The sequence below is a fragment of the Protomyctophum parallelum genome, assembly GCF_964188405.1.
Source record: "Protomyctophum parallelum genome assembly, chromosome: 1".
Taxonomy (NCBI): Eukaryota; Metazoa; Chordata; class Actinopteri; order Myctophiformes; family Myctophidae; genus Protomyctophum; species Protomyctophum parallelum.
Window position 1 is genome coordinate 43,100,243 of NC_139697.1, and position 16,275 is coordinate 43,116,517.

A 16,275-nucleotide genomic window follows, 5' to 3' on the forward strand; every position below is an offset into this window, starting at 1 on the left:
GGCACTTCAGCTGTGGTAATTGTAACGTGCCGGTCCGGGGATACGAACTATAGCGACCTTCCGATATCAAGACCGCTCCGCAAACGTTCGGCCACCGCTGTACTAGCCTACATTATGTCAGTGTTGTTGTGGTTCTCAATCTCAAAGTGCAGTCCAGGGACCCCCAGGGTCCTTGACTTTTGATTGATTGATTGAAATATGTATTAACAGTTTGCAGAAGTACCGTACATTTCAAGCACAAACTCAATACAAAGACTGTTAACTGTGAGTGGACGACCCAATTAAGCATTGCACTTGTTTACAACAGGGTCCACCTTGTTCAATTCATCAACATAGTTCCAGGGACCCCCAGGGTCCTTGACATAGTTCCAGGGGGTCCCCAGCAAGATTGGTTAACATAGCATGCATCAAGATTAGTTTAACTAACCACTTCAACCCCATACGCTGCTCACAAAACCTTGCAATATGACGGTCAGCTTGTAGATCTGTTGCTGGAAAAGCAGTTAAAAAATAAAAAATAAAAAACAAATAACACATATCTTGTATGGGAGTCCTTGGCACAAAATGTGTTCAAATGGGGGTCTGTGGCCAAATTAACTGCAATCCCTGCAACGTAGCCGCCGGTTAATTTGCGGAGTGGAGTCAGTGGACTACATATCCCAAGAATCATAGCGCTAGGCTGCTATGACAATCTGTCCCACTCCTCCTCCTCCTCCTCCTCCTTCTCCTCCTTGGCCCTCCTCCCAGCAGCTTTCTTGTGTGTGTGTGTGTGTGTGTGTGTGTGTGTGTGTGTGTGTGTGTGTGTGTGTGCGCCGGGGGCTGAGAGGGAGAGAGAGATATAGAGACACACACACACACACACACACACACACACACACACACACACACACACACACACGGAGAGAGAGAGAGAGAGAGAGAGAGAGCGAGAGGAGCATAGCTCCACAGACATACTGATACTCTTACCATGCCCACAAACACAGCACAGCCTGCTCTCTAGTGTTTATGTAGTGTAGTCTCCACTCTCACGCTCTAGTTTTGAATGTCGCACTATAGATTTTAAGGATTTTATAAGCGTGTTTCCCTTCTTGTGGCCGAACCATACAGTGTAGGTTCCACTTTTCACGTACCACTTTCATTCTTGCCTGCCCAGTGAAGGCTGCTGTTGGCTGCGGAGGGGCACGCACACACAACACAACACAAGACACGGCACCGTTGTCTGGTAAGTGCAATTCTCTCCACATCTCAGTATAATAATTAATAACCTATGGTGACGCTTGAAAGTTACATTATGCGACTCGCGAGACCGTGGCTCTGGTTTATTTCGACCGTGGCGTGTGTACTGTGCGCAATGCGCACGCATGTATACTATGGATCGGATGGAAGCGTTGTGAAACTTGCTTAGATGTCTTTAGCAGGGGGTCTTGTTGTGGCGTGTTGAATTGTGCAGTGTTTTAAGGGGGGGAGAGATCCGGACCACCGTGTCACTGCCAGTGCAACCACCGTCGCAGAATAAGAACGATTCGAGATGCTTTGACTTGTTGCCTGCCTCGCCAGGAGGAGATCGTGCGAGCGTTGCTCCTCGAGTCCTCACTCAGTGTTACATATTTAACTCTCAGAGTTACTAACTATAGCCTATAGTCTAAAAGGGTCCATTTGGGTTCGAGAAGGCCGGGGGCACATCATCAGATTCATCACATTCACATGCAGCAGCATATACTCGGATTCGGAACATGCTCCCAGTCCCAGTTTGACTCTATAGTAGGAGAGGGTATTCGAATCGCTGCCCCGCGACTTTCCACATCTTGGTATTATATCTCCGCCACACGGGCACGGCGCCACTCCCCCGAAATGCTCAATTTATGAAAGCCCCCGGGGTGCCAGTACACTACAGTACAGTTGTAATAACGCTGTAGGCCTACTTGAAATGACGTTGTAAATGTAACTATACTGTCGGGCCAATCTGTTGATCGTTTCTATGTATCAGGCGGCTACTGAAGTAGAGTAATGCACACACTTATAAGGCATTTGAATACCTATACTATGCAGTAATAAGGAATAGGCCAGTTGTTGTCTTTTGTAAACATTTGACACGTGTTTGGGATGCAAGTCAACATATGTTCTAGAGTGCTAGAACATATTGATAGGCTGGTCTCTCTCTCTCTCTCTCTCTCTCTCTCTCTCTCTCTCTCTCTCTCTCTCTCTCTCATGCAATTACATTACATTTCAAGGTATGTTTACACATTTCCAAAGCAAAGTGTCTCCTGTCAAATAAACACAATCCACATTAAATCTTTACAAAAATAATTGAGCATTTCTGCTGTCAGAAATACACATGCAGGCCTGGGCCGTGGCTCAGTGGGCCAGGCACCTTATTGGCCGGTAGCCCAAGTCTGGCAGTGTGCCACGGGTTCGACTCCAGATCCCGATGGCCTTTACTGCATGTCACCACCCCATCTCTCTCCCCATTTCCTGTCAGCCTACTGTCTGTCCCTCTATAAAAAATATAAAATAAAGGCGAAAGCCACAAAAAAAAAAACCCATACACACACACACACGCATGCAGGAGCACATGCACGTGCGTACACACACACACACACACACACACACACACACACACACACACACACACTACGAGGCTATCATGCATCTTTAGTTTATGTGGGCAATCCGCCGTGGACAGTGACCACATCTTCTTGAGTAGGCTAGTATCACAATTTCTTATTTCTGAAAATATACTTAGTCATTTGGACTTTCTGAATAGTATTCACTCGAGTATATCCACATACGTCCTAAAGCGTTTTGAGCTTGTAGATCTGCTACTTTTGATGCGTTTGTGTGCCGCTGCAGTGTGATCAAGTACCAGGGCGTTAAAATATGGAGATAACAGGATCCTATGCCCGACAGCGACGATATATAGCCTACTTTGTCCACATGCGGCTGTTGGTAATCGCGCACGGAGGCAGCAGATTGGGGTCAGACTGCATGTAGTAGTACTGTATATATGTTCACATTGTGCATTTACACATATTGTCTTCATTGACTCTGACAAGTTGGAATGGGTGGGGGGCTGGGGCCTTCTGCACTGTGGCTGGCAGCTGGCACACACACAGTCACACACACAGTCACACACACACACACACACACACACACACACAGTCACACACACACACACACACACACACACACACACACACACAGTCACACACACACACACGGATAAACATGTGTGGGCTGTTATGTGAATGTTGCCTGCAGGGTATACAAATGCTAGACATACAGCACTATAATCTCTGTTTCTCTCTCTCTCGGTGTCTCTCACTGTCTCTCTCCCACTCTCGCTCTGTTTTTCTATGCCTTCAAGCAGAGGTCATGTGGCAAATACAGCTTCCTATTTGCTCACCTGTCGTCCGTTTGCATCAGGTTCTCAAACATTGTCACCCTGGACAATATGAACTATAGAAAAGAACATTCAAGAGAGAACGTATTGTGCCGGCATACAGCTCACGAACTCTCTTGTGCTTTTATTTAGAAACAAAATTGAAAACCCACGTCTGCAGAAAAACTATGTCTGAGGCTTTTATCGTGAAAACAAAACATGTCAAGCCATGACCATTTTCAACATGGCACCCCTATTAAAAAAAAGAAATATGTTCAGAATATGTTCAAAATATTCAAAAAGTGCAGGTCTGCTATTTCCGCCACGCGACACCATCTCCATCGCACGACAAAGTATAATGTTGGGCTCAAGTGGTACGCACACACACACACAGTCTGTGAATGCTTCTGCCAAAAGAAACCCCCAACACACAGTCACACACACACACACACACACACACACACACACACACACACACACACACACACACACACACACACACACACACACACACACACACACACACACACACACTTCTTGATGGGCCCGTTGGCAAGGCCCATCTCCCCTGCAGCACAGAAGACGTTGGCTGTGTGACCGAACTGACAAAGTGCACTTTGTTTGTTCGGGGCCATAGACACATCAGCTTCCCTCTGCACTCTCCCTCTTTTCTTTCTGTAAATTAACACCCTACTACTTGACCATACTACAGCATCACACAAAACTATCAAAAGTTTCGGATGTACAAGCTCAAAACATGGTGTGAAGTGATGCATTTTGAGCTTGTAGATCTGCATTTTTTTTTGTGCTATTTTCTTTTATCTGAATGTTGAAAACAGTTTTGGACCTGTGAAGTTTCCACCCGACAGAGGTTTGTTTTAAAAAAAATATACGGTTTTCTTCATTTCCTTAAGAAATCTGTTTTTCATTTCCTGAATAATGTACATTTTGGAGTTAGGTGGTTTCTTCCCCGACAGCAGAGATATAACCTATGACTCTCTGCTTGTTTGTGACATTTGTTTCAAATCTTCCACTCTTGTTAGTTGACGGCTAATGGATGCATGGTGCCGTTTTAATCATTGTCAGGGACTGGCTGATGATGAAGGCAGCGCAATAATTCTGAAGTTTGCGTGTGTGTGTGTGTGCGCGTGTGCGTGTGCGTGTGTGTGTGTGTGTGTGTGCGCGTGTGTGCGTGCGTGAGAGAGATAGGGAAAGAGAGGAGTTCATGAAATTGTCTTTTTGACACATGGACCGCGTGAGTGACGGGAACAAGCATGCTGAAATGTTTTCATGATGCGTTTGACTTATTTTTGTTCCACTGTGATGTGCCCACAGTAGAGATCTTGAGTGAGTTTGTTGTCATAATTGCTTATTGCACGAATAAAACACTGTTGTCATGCTGTGTGATTGGTAGAAATGTATTCTGTCAGCCAATGGCCAACATGGAGCAAGCTGAGACTGCTGCCAATAAACATTACCTGTTGTAGACACCAGGGATTCTATCCCTACAGGGTATATATAACGGGTTCAACCTTTTTGGCTGGGGACGTCCCCCACAATGATTTGGCCATTTGAACAGTTGAAAGAAAACAGCAGATGTAGAACCTTGCAAACTTTGAATAGCCAACACTAAAATCTAAAATGATGCAGATACAGACAGATTAAAATAGCTCAAATAGCCAATCTACGAGTTCACAACACGCCAATGTAGATTGTCTATTTTCACTATGTTCAATCTTTTCTTTTAATAGTAAAAAATGCCAAAAAAGTTTAGGCGTAAGGGTTAAGGCGGCACACAAGACAGAGCCCTATTATGTCCCTAGGATGTGGCAGCTGTCCCCTGCACGTTATGTCACACTCAACAACTCTGCCAGCCAATCAGCCATGGCCAAGAGAGTGATTGTGTCGAGTGAATGAAGTCTTCCCCCAGCCCGGTCCTCATACTGTATGAGACACCCGAGCTTACACCATCCTAGGGCTGCAACAGTTAATCCATTATAAAAAAAACAAGCAATAATTGATCAAATGTAGTGAAATAATCAATTTATCCATCCATATGTTGCATAAATGGTAAATGGTGCATTTATATAGCGCTTTACATAGAGCGTGCAACTGTGCATTACATTCACCCATTCATACACCGATGGCGGGGGAAACCATGCAAGGCACAAACCTGCACATCGCGAGCAATTAGGGTTTCAGACTCAGAGCTTTGCTCAAGGACACTACGACACTAACTCTGGGGGAGCCCGGGATCGAACTGGTAACCTCATGGTTCCCATCTGGCTGATCCGTCCACCCTTACCCCTGAGCCACTCCCAGCCCATGCCATTATTATGCAAAAGGTTTCACAGGATTTCATAAATGGTGAAAATAGCAGATAGGGATTATGGGCTGCAACTTGACTTGCCAGCAAATAAAACGGAGGCGTTGAGAAGCCGTGCGCGAGCGTCATTTCATCCACCAGCTGTTAAAAACCCGCCTGCTCTAAAGCTTGCATCTTGCATCTTCGTGACTCTACTTACTGTGTGGGCACATTTACTGTACAGTTACTGTACATCTATTGGGGTCCCAGAGATGAAGACTCGTCATATATTTCAGATGTAAACGCAGTGATGTTATTGACGCAGGGTGCGACTGGATCAAGAGAAAATGTGCTGTCACTGCTGTGACAGCACATGATGCCATCTAGCAGACTACACCCTATTCTCACACTCACTTAACCCATTCTGACCTGAGATCAGATTCATACGAGGTTTCCGCCGGACACACACTGGTCTGATGAACCCATTCTGACCCGAGATCAGATTCTAAAAATGTCACAGTCGTTCTTCTATTTTTCAAAAAATAGCAGACCTACAAGCTCGTATCGCGCCACTCGGTGGCGCGATATGAGCTTGTAGATCTGCTATTTTTCAATAGCTAAAGCATAACATGATGCCAACACCAAAATGGGTGCCCGGTCAGAATGGGTTAAACCACCGTTGCCATGTCTACTTATTATAAGTGACTTTGGGCTTGTCGTTCTGGAAAGTTGCTTGTAAATATTGGTGGCTGCAGGTCTATTTGAGATAATAGCAGATGTACAAGTTCACAACGTGTCACATTTCGACACATTGTGAGATTTTTAGATCGGCTATTTGGAAATTGCTGATTTTTAATTGCTCATTTGGCCTATAGTCGTTTCTTCTGGGATTGTTTTCACCTGGTTGCTTATTCCTTGTGCAATACTGGCTTAACCAATTCTGACCGGGCACCCATTTTGGTGTTACCATCATGTCGTGCTTTAGCTATTGAAAAATAGCAGATCTACAAGCTCATATTGCGCCACCGAGTGGCGCGATACGAGCTTGTAGGTCTGCTATTTTTGAAAAATCGAAGACACTTTTAGAATCTGATCTCAGGTCAGAATGGATTCATAATGAAACTTTCAGGATGTAATAGACATTTCTAGAATCTGATCTCAGGTCAGAATGGGTTAAACCCTATCCTAGAAAGAGGCACTGTCGTCGTCATTAGTGAGACAAAACGAAAGCATTTGAAAGGTAGTGGAAGTATACATTGTTTATGTCGTGTATTCTGACACTTGGAAGCAAAGGTTCTCTTATCTCTACGAGGAGGTTATATCAGTAGGCTTTTATTAACGCTTAGTTTGTTTGTCACATGTCAATCAGTTGTCAATCATGTCTGATCTCCACCTATATCCGCCTCCGGGCGATACCATTCTACAGGAGGGGTGCGTAAGCTAAACCAGTATCCCAGGATACACCACATCTCCCCTTTTTGAGTAAAACAATAAACTCCTTAGTTTGTTTTTCTTCCAAGAAATAAACATGCACAGATTACGAACCGAAAATGTAATAATCTTCTGTTTAGCTTTAGAACATCAATAAACCATCACTCTCTGTACCTCAATACACAATCAAATGCAAACAACCAAATAACATCAATCGAATGCATGAAATAGCTTCAATCACCAATACAGTATACAATCTTTTTTTCTTTTCTTTTCACAGTATTTTCTTCACAATCATCATCACATTTAGTTTAATTTTAATTTTAACTCCATATCGTGATGGTGATCATTGCTATTTGTTCAGCAACAGAGGGGTCTCCCCATCTGTCCAGCTGTCATTTTCCAGTGGATTACCAATTTTCAACCAATGAGGACAGGGAACCCATTCATCAGCTTAAACCTTACAGTGTTTGATTTCTTTGAGTACTTACTCCTACTACTCACAAATATATATGTTCTGTTTACTAAAGAGCTGGAGAGACGGGGTTACACTCCGGTTACTGAACAAACAACTCTATAGCAATATAATTCCTGGCTTTTGACATGTGTGTCACCAGAGGAACAAGCTCCTCTGGGACTCAGACTGTGCTATGAGTGCGGTGGCAGCCTTTGCACGGCAGTGAATGTCAATGAACTCACTTGGTTGAAGAGAAAATGACATCACAGTGAATGTCAATGAACTCACTGGTTGAAGTGAAAATGACATCACTTTGAACTGAGTCGAGATCCTTTAAACCATTCTGACCTGAGATCAGATTCATGCGAGGTTTCCACTGGACACACACTGGTCTGATTAACCCATTCTGACCTGAGATCAGATTCTAGAAATGTCAGTCGCTCTTTGATTTTTCAAAAATAGCAGACCTACAAGCTCGTATCGCGCCACTCGGTGGCGCGATATGAGCTTGTAGATCTGCTATTTTTCAATAGCTAAAGCATAACATGATGCTGACACCAAAATGGGTGCCCGTTCAGAATGGGTTAAGTACGTATACATGAACCCTAGTGTCCCCTATTCTGGGCATGTCATTTAGGCAAAAATGCGGTGAAAATAGGTGCGAGCTTGTAGATGGGCTATTTTCAGGTAAGACGTGAGATTTGGTGTAGAGAGGGGACTAAACTTAACGGGACCAAGAATAAACTCAACAGTCAAAGAGAACGGCATCTTGCAAAGAATAGTTGAGGCATTAAAACAAACAAATAAATCAAAAATATATACACGCTTGTATTTTCTGTACAGTATGTCAAGACTAACAAATAATAACAAGTAATGCACATTGTTCCTGCAATGTCGCGTCACTCGTCACGTCAGTCTGCCCTTAATTCCACAAATATTATTATTAACACACACTCACCATGGAAATCACCAGCTAACGTGGCGGTACGAAACCTTAACACGTTCTAAATGTGGTTTGTTTTCCCACACTTTTAACTGTGAAGGCTGTTTCACAGCGTCAGAGAAGTGGGAAATGTTCGACCGCAAATGCCTACTGTCTGTACCACAGCGAGCGCTGTAGAAGTCCCACGGCTGACTGCTCCGTCAGCGAACCACCCTCCATATAAGCTCCCTGGCATCTGCGGTTAAAGGCTTGGTTCACACCTCACAGCGCTGTGGTGCCAACTCTTGCACAATACATTAAGCATCCATCTGGGCCTTCCTTCCGTCTAGGGCTCGCATACCCTCCCTTGGATTTGTCCCTTTATTTGGAAACGAAAAATATGTCACTCACTGTTCCTTATTGAACTGATAAGAGGACACACTTTGTCCCTTATTTTGGGGGATCAATTGATGTCACACGTCTTACGTGTGAAAGTGCAAACAGCTCATTTACAAACCTACACCAAATCTATGTGAAATATCAATACTTAGTAAACTTGACTCTTGGCTCTATACTCGGTCAGCCCCTTTTCCCCTCTATACCAAACCTCTTCCCGGGAAAATAGGTGATCTACAAGATCACATCGTGATGCATTGTGAGCTTGTAGATCGGCCATATTCTGCAAATGTTCTCCTCAGAGTATACTAGGGTGGTTTATACAAAATTTGGCATTGACTTGGCACAGTGTGATTTTATTTTTAATTCAGGTACTGGCAACCCTACAGCAGCATTACACACATTTAAAGCTTTCATCCTCATCAGAGCCACCTTGGGCATTTTGATTCAGTTACGCCCCCTAGTATGTGTGAGAATACTAATGTGTTTCTTTGAATCCAGTCATCCGGGTAGACTAGACACAAAAAGACCTGCCTTTTTAAAAAGGCAGAGACGAGTCCCTATAACGGGAGAAATAGAAATAATCCTTACCTTTGTGCTTGTTGAAATGTTGTCGACGTGCGCCAAGTTCCGCCAACAACCGCAGGCCGTCGCAAACATTCCTGTCAACATGTAAATCTCTTAAAGATCGCCACAGTAAGAGAAGGTCGAGTGAGTCAGAGAGGGAGATATGATTGAAAAGTAATCTACGTTTTTGAGAAGGCCTTCCATGCAACTTGATAAGAAAGCTCTTCATAATGTAGTCTTGTCTCTTCAATGTCTGTTGTTGATGGTAGAGATATTTGCAGGCACACTACAGGCACAGCAGCCATATTGGAAAGAAATTGGGCCTCTTAATTTACTTCCTTCACAGGTCTTACCAATACAGTAATTAAGGATTTGTTCCATTCTGGCCGGCAGTGGTTCAGGGGTAGAATGACCGGATAGAAACCCCAAGGTTCCCAGTTCAAACCCGGAGCTCCCACAGAGTTAGTGTCGAAGTGTCCTTGAGCAAGACCCGATGTGCAGGTTGGCGACTTGCATGGTTTCCTCCGGCATCGGTGTGTGAATGTGTGTGTGAATGGGTTAATGTAATGCACAAACTCTGTTAAGCGCTTTTAATGTGCTATATAAATGCACCATATACCATTTACCATTCTGGTCAAACACAGTCAGGGTACTGACATTGTGTATAAATGGCTCACTGGTAACACTCTGCTATGCCATGGGTCCCAAAGTGTGGTCCAGGCGGGACCCTCATGGTTCTTTGAGGGTGTTCCAAATGGCCCCTTACGTGTGTGTGTATTGTGTAACTCTGAGTGTAAAAATGGAACCAAATGTTTGGTTCCATTTTGTACACTCTCAGAGTTATGGGGGTCCTTTGAAATGAACAACTTTGACAACTGCTATACTGAACGGAACTGAGCCTTAATTAGTATATATATAATTGGTAAGACCTGTGTGTAGGAAGTAAAGAATGGTTTGTTTATTACTGATCTGACGGGTCAGACATGTAAATTCCCTACTGCGATAAAACCACAGAAAGCCTCAAATTAGCAGCCGTTGTGGGTGGGAAATGTGGGTTAGTCACCTGCTGTTCTAGTTAACAGGGTGGGAAATGTCCCGAGTGGGTTAGTCACCTGCTGTTCTAGTTAACAGGGTGGTCTATTTAATGACTCATATCCCACTGTAAAGTCCTCTGTGTTAATTTGACTCTAAAAGTGTACGGATGTAACTTAGAGATGGAACCAAAATGGATCTGTACCTTCGAGCAGTGGTTCCCAAAGTGGGGTCCTTAAGGGAGTTCCAGGGGGTCCCCAGCTAAATGATAGTTTGGAACCAAATGGACTTTATGGGTCTGTAACTGAGAGTGTACAAATGGAACCAAATGGACCGAAGTGTACAGTCTCAGAGTTAAATTAACATAGATTTTACAATGTAAATTGGGGGTCCCAGAGACAGAAATGTCATTAAATGGGGGTCTCTGTAGCCTGATATTGTCCTTGACAATATAATGGCTGAGAGTCACTGCGAGAGCCGTAAAAACCTTCTCTTAGCTGGAATCATGCCTGGTCCTGCCCACGCGTGTGCACACACACACACACACACACACACACACACACACACACACACACACACACACACACACACACACACACACACACACACACACACACACTGCAAGTCAATCCCGATTGACTTGCATCTCGCAGACATCAGATTGTACATATTTTCAGTGTCTCACATACCTACTGTACGTCACTGATAGTGCATACTGTACATTACATACATAACTTAACTTTAACTTAACTTTACAACCTCTAGAGCACTGGTTCCCAAGCACTGGGGCGGGACCCAAGGTTGGGTCGAGGACCAATTTTGGGTCCCTTTATTTTCTTTTGTCTTACATATAGTTGTCTCCACCAGGCCGAAGGCATGTGGGGAGAGTATGTTTTGCACTCCGTCCGTCCGCGTGTCCGTCCGTTTGTGTGTCCGTCCGTTTGTGTGTCCGTGTGTGTGTCCGTGAACAGCTAATCTCGGCCACCGTTAACCCGGTCGATGCCATATTTTGCACACACACTCCCTGGATGCCAACCATGAACCTCTGCCCCACACTTTCCAGAACGGCCTGTTATAGCGCCACCAGGAGGCCGCTTTGTGCAAAACAAGTTTTTCCATGCCATATTTTGCACACACACTCCCTGGATGCCAACCATGAACCTCTGCCCCAAACTTTCCAGAACGGCCTGTTATAGCGCCACCAGGAGGCCGCTTTGTGCAAAACAAGTTTTTGCACAGTACACCTACAGATTTTGTCCAAACATCACGCAAATTGGTACACAGTCTCTCTAGAGCCATTCAACGAAACGGGTCTTTCAGATTTATCAGACTCCATCCTGATTGGTTAAGATTGGCTTCCAAAGTTCACAGGAGTGCTCAGTTTCAAACAAAATGCTGCAAATCATGAACACATCGCGTGATTTCCGTGAAATTGTGCACCCACATTCCCACTAGGCCGAGGACGAAATGCCACATGAACAATTTCAACTCAGCCTCAAGGTGGCGCTATAACTGGCCGAAAAGTGTTTTTACCTCTAACTGCACGGATCTGTGGATAACCTGGTGGAGACCTGTGCCCGGAAGGGCACTTTTTCTAGTTACATTTTGTTCTTAACCCATTCTGGGCGGGCACCCATTTTGGTGTCAGCATCATGTTATGCTTTAGCTATTGAAAAATAGCAGATCTACAAGCTCATATCGCGCCACCGAGTGGCGCGATACGAGCTTGTAGGTAAGAACGACTGACATTTTTAGAATCTGATCTCGCACGCATCTGCACTTACTTTGGCATGGGGGGTCAGATCAACATATGGAATGAATTATGTACTGGCCATATATGGAGCGTGTCTTGAGTGTGGAATGTCGGAACAGGCAGGACGGGTGGGGAGGGATAAACATAATGTCTGAACAGGTCAGCTCCAAATGGATATCTAAGGCTTTGAGGTTTGAAGTCAGATGTAGTTACTGGTCGGCTCCCTATACTGTACGTAGATCTAGGTGATGATCCAGTCTTCTCCATGTATGGCTATCCAGAGTAGATGAGGCCAGTGTCGTCATCTTCATATATGGAGATGGCCATATATGGTGGCATGATGTCACGAGGCGTGACCATATATGGTGGCGTGATGTCACAAGGTGTGACAATATATGGTGGTGTGATGTCACAAAGCGTGACCATATATGGAGGCATAATGTCACGAGGCGTGACCATATAATGCAGGTGTTATGTCCACATCAGACATGACTGACGGGAGATGCAGGTTTTCATTGTAAATGCGAGCTATGGTCGCAACTATTTCAAAACATACGGTCTGCGAACAGTAGATCTGCTAATGATCTGCTAATACAATACATGTTTTAGGCCTTTTGAACTGCCCACACATAGGACTAAAACTTGTGTTTTGCTGCAAAAACGCACTGTCCTCTCACAGTCTCACTGCATTTTGGTGTTTTCACCGTTTGGTTGCCCAAAAACGTCCAAACAGTGAAAATATATAAAAGTGTGTAAACACAGGGCAAAGTTACATATTATGCCCTTAAGCCCTCTATAGAATCTGACTTTTTGAGTTAACTGTACTTTGACTGTTTGTTTTTATGTCTTTGCCAAAAAAAAAAAAAAGATCTACAAGCTCACAATGTGAGTTTGCAGTGGTTAACCCAGGGGGTTATCACACGTTCAATATGGCCATATTGGAAAATATGTCCATAGTCGCGGCAGTGGATCAGGTGTAGAGTGGCCGGTAGAGCTTCTAAGTGTCCTTGAGCAAGACACTGAACCCATAATTGCTCCTGATATGGTTTTCTCCGTCAGACTCATCGGTGTGTGAATGTAATGCACTTTGGATAAAGTGCTATATAAATGCACCATTTACCATTTGTTACCTAGTCACATACAAATGCAAAAAAAATGTCCTTTCATCTTGAGAATGAACCATGCACCAACAAGCAGTTAGGAATACTACAATTTTCTGAGAAATAGCCTATTATCTGGCAGGGTTGATTTTTTTTGTTGAAAGTAAGCCATAAACAATACATTTTAGGAAGGAATCTATGAGGCCATATAAGATCTGACCACACGGGCCACGCCTGCACATGCCTGGCCTAACCCATAATAAGACGCCCACACCCCTACAGTATAAGCACCGTCATCTTCCACCTGTAGTGCCCCCCCAGGACGTTTTCTCGAAGGTTAACAGAGTGTTTTACTGCATGTCTGCTGGAGTGCTGGTATGTCCTGTTTTTTAGGGTGGGTTGTCTCCATCTCTCCCTTCTTCCCTACCTCCCTCCCTCCCTCCCTCTATTTCTGTCGTTTTGGTCTCTCCACTGCAGTGCTGAAAGAGAAATTACCTCTGTGCTGTTGGGGGGGGGGGGGGGGGAGGAGAGAGAGAGAGAGAGAGAGAGAGCAGAACAGATAGAGAGGGGTGTTGTGTTGTGTTGTGAAACGAGCAAACCGTACAGATAGGATGGAAACAGATTGCCTCTGGCTCTGGGATGCAGTTCTAATGTTGGAACCAGACCAGGAGAGGTGACTCTCCTCTTCCTCCTCCTCCTCCTCCTCTTCCTCCCCGAGGAGGATGTCGCCGGGTATTTAAAAAAAGAAACTGGTAGTACCTCCTTCACACGCTCTCGCCTGTCGCCGCCAAGGACTGCCGTGTGAAGTGAATTGTGTGTCAGGTAGGCGCTGCAGTTGGACATGATGATGATGACGACACTGATGCTGCTTCTTGTCGCTGATGTCGGGCAGAAACCTTGTATCTCCATATTTCAACTTTTCTCAAAGATTAATGCCCTACTTCGCAAAAAATGGTAAAAAAAAAAAAAGATGGACAAGATCGACAGATCGACAAGCTCACAATAATGTGAGCTTGTCGATCAGCTATTTTCACAATTCTAGAATGTTTTGGGCATTTCTTAGATTACCCAAAAGCAACAATATTGTTTCTAAATATTGCAGTACCGATGCCTTTAACAAAATATATTTGCACGCAAACACAATAGTGTTATTTTATTCACAGATAGTCTAGAATTTTCACAGATTTTGAGAGAAAAATTATTGTGTTTCACTTATTTACTTTTCTGCCTCTGAAATCATTAAATAAAACAATTGCGTCGGGGTGAGTGTGTGTGTGTGTGTGTGTGTGTGTGTGTGTGTGGGGGGGAGAAACATGATTGTTAGTTACCTTTACCTTTCACCTTTTCATGGGCCACATGGCTCGGAAACTATTGTTTTCCAAGGTTACTTACTTTTTTACTTGACGTATTCAACCCCCAAATTAAATCATCTCTTCTGGCGATCATTCTGGTCATTCCCAACAAGTTTCATGTTACGTTGTTACGTTGATAACACGCTTGATAACAACGCTTCGCCACCGACGCCGTCAATACATCGATATTCACTTTGTCTTTCTGCATTGCAATGTGACACGTTGTGAACTGCCATCTGCGCCACACTGATTTACATATAAATGAAGCCAGACATCTATCAGTATCATCCAATCTGCTCTATATAAATATAACGTTGCTGTTGGGTGGAAACCTTGCATGTCTGTAAGACCGTTGGACATTTCACTGTTTAAAATAGTGAAAATAGCAGACCTACAAGCTCACGACGTGTCGCGTCACGACGCGCTGTGAGCTTGCAGATCTGATATTTTCACCGCTTTTGTGTGACACTCTTGTATGGTCGAAGCAGGACGTTGATTTATGAAAAAACTAACCGAATGTTGAAATAATGGAGATACAAGGTTTCTGCCTTTCTGGTTTCTGTTACTGTGAATACAAGTGCATGTATGAACCGATAATCTGCCACATGTAGTCAGGATCATCACGTCTTGTTCGCCACTTAAACCCTATGTACTTGCCCCTGGGCCCTATATTAGGTATGCTACTTATTTCCCTATACGCGGCTTGTGAGGTTGCGGATCGGAAAACTTTGCCGAAAACCGGCCCCCGAGAATTGGGATGATCTGCTTCAAGTAGTTAAACGTTGAGGGCATTTTCCCAAGAGCGGTGGGTTCGAATCGACTGCGGTACATCACGCTTTGTCGAGCGTCTATATATGACCACAATTGGTCCATGCATGGATACTTAGCACCGAGGGCTGATGGGTAATGTAGTCAAAGCAGTCGCCGGGACATGGTGACTCAGCCAGAGCGTTCTGGGACGTACGTGAGAGAGAGAGAGAGAGCGAGAGAGAGGTGACTAGACTACTACACTTAACTACAAGCCCAAAGTTGCTTATCGTTTCTGTCGGCAGTGTCGGGTGGATATATGTCCAAAACTGTTACTTTTCAGGATTCAAATTCAACGACATCGTAAGTAGCAGATCTACAAGCTCGAAACGTGTTGCTTCGCGCCGCGTTTATTCAGAGGTTTCTGCCCGACGGCAACGATGTGATATACAGACATGGCAGAGCGCTGGAGGTGACATTGTCTGTCGCCGACCAGAATAGACGAGAGCAAATAGGAGTGAGAGCCTCTACTTTGTCGCTTGTTCCCTGGTGCAAAGTACTGCTGATGCAGCACACGCACGCACGCACGCACGCACGTGCATGCTCACATGCTCGCTTGCTCTCTCGCACGCACGCACACACGCACTGCGGGGGTTGCGCGATGGGACGCGACTGGATAATGTTGCCCAGAGGGAGGAAGCTCATCTCACTCTCTGCTGGCTAAAAGACACTGCAGGGAGAGAACACGCACGCACGGTCGCACGCATGTGCACACACACACACACACACACACACACGTTACACACTCATTGGGACTGAGAAAATCGTTGAAGA

At 44.6% G+C, this 16,275-nt stretch overlaps 1 protein-coding gene across 4 annotated transcripts in view; it reads left to right on the top strand.

Moving 5' to 3' along the window:
- Positions 1-913: 913 nt before the first annotated feature.
- pag1 (phosphoprotein membrane anchor with glycosphingolipid microdomains 1) overlaps positions 914-16,275 on the top strand; it is a 97,919-nt gene continuing 82,557 nt past the window's right edge. For 3 of the 4 annotated variants that reach the window (XM_083789779.1, XM_083789782.1, XM_083789780.1), the window contains exon 1: positions 914-1,222. The gene's annotated coding sequence lies outside the window, so the exon portion shown is untranslated. The remainder of the gene's footprint in view (positions 1,223-16,275) is intronic. The other variant, XM_083789781.1, reaches the window with a different exon arrangement.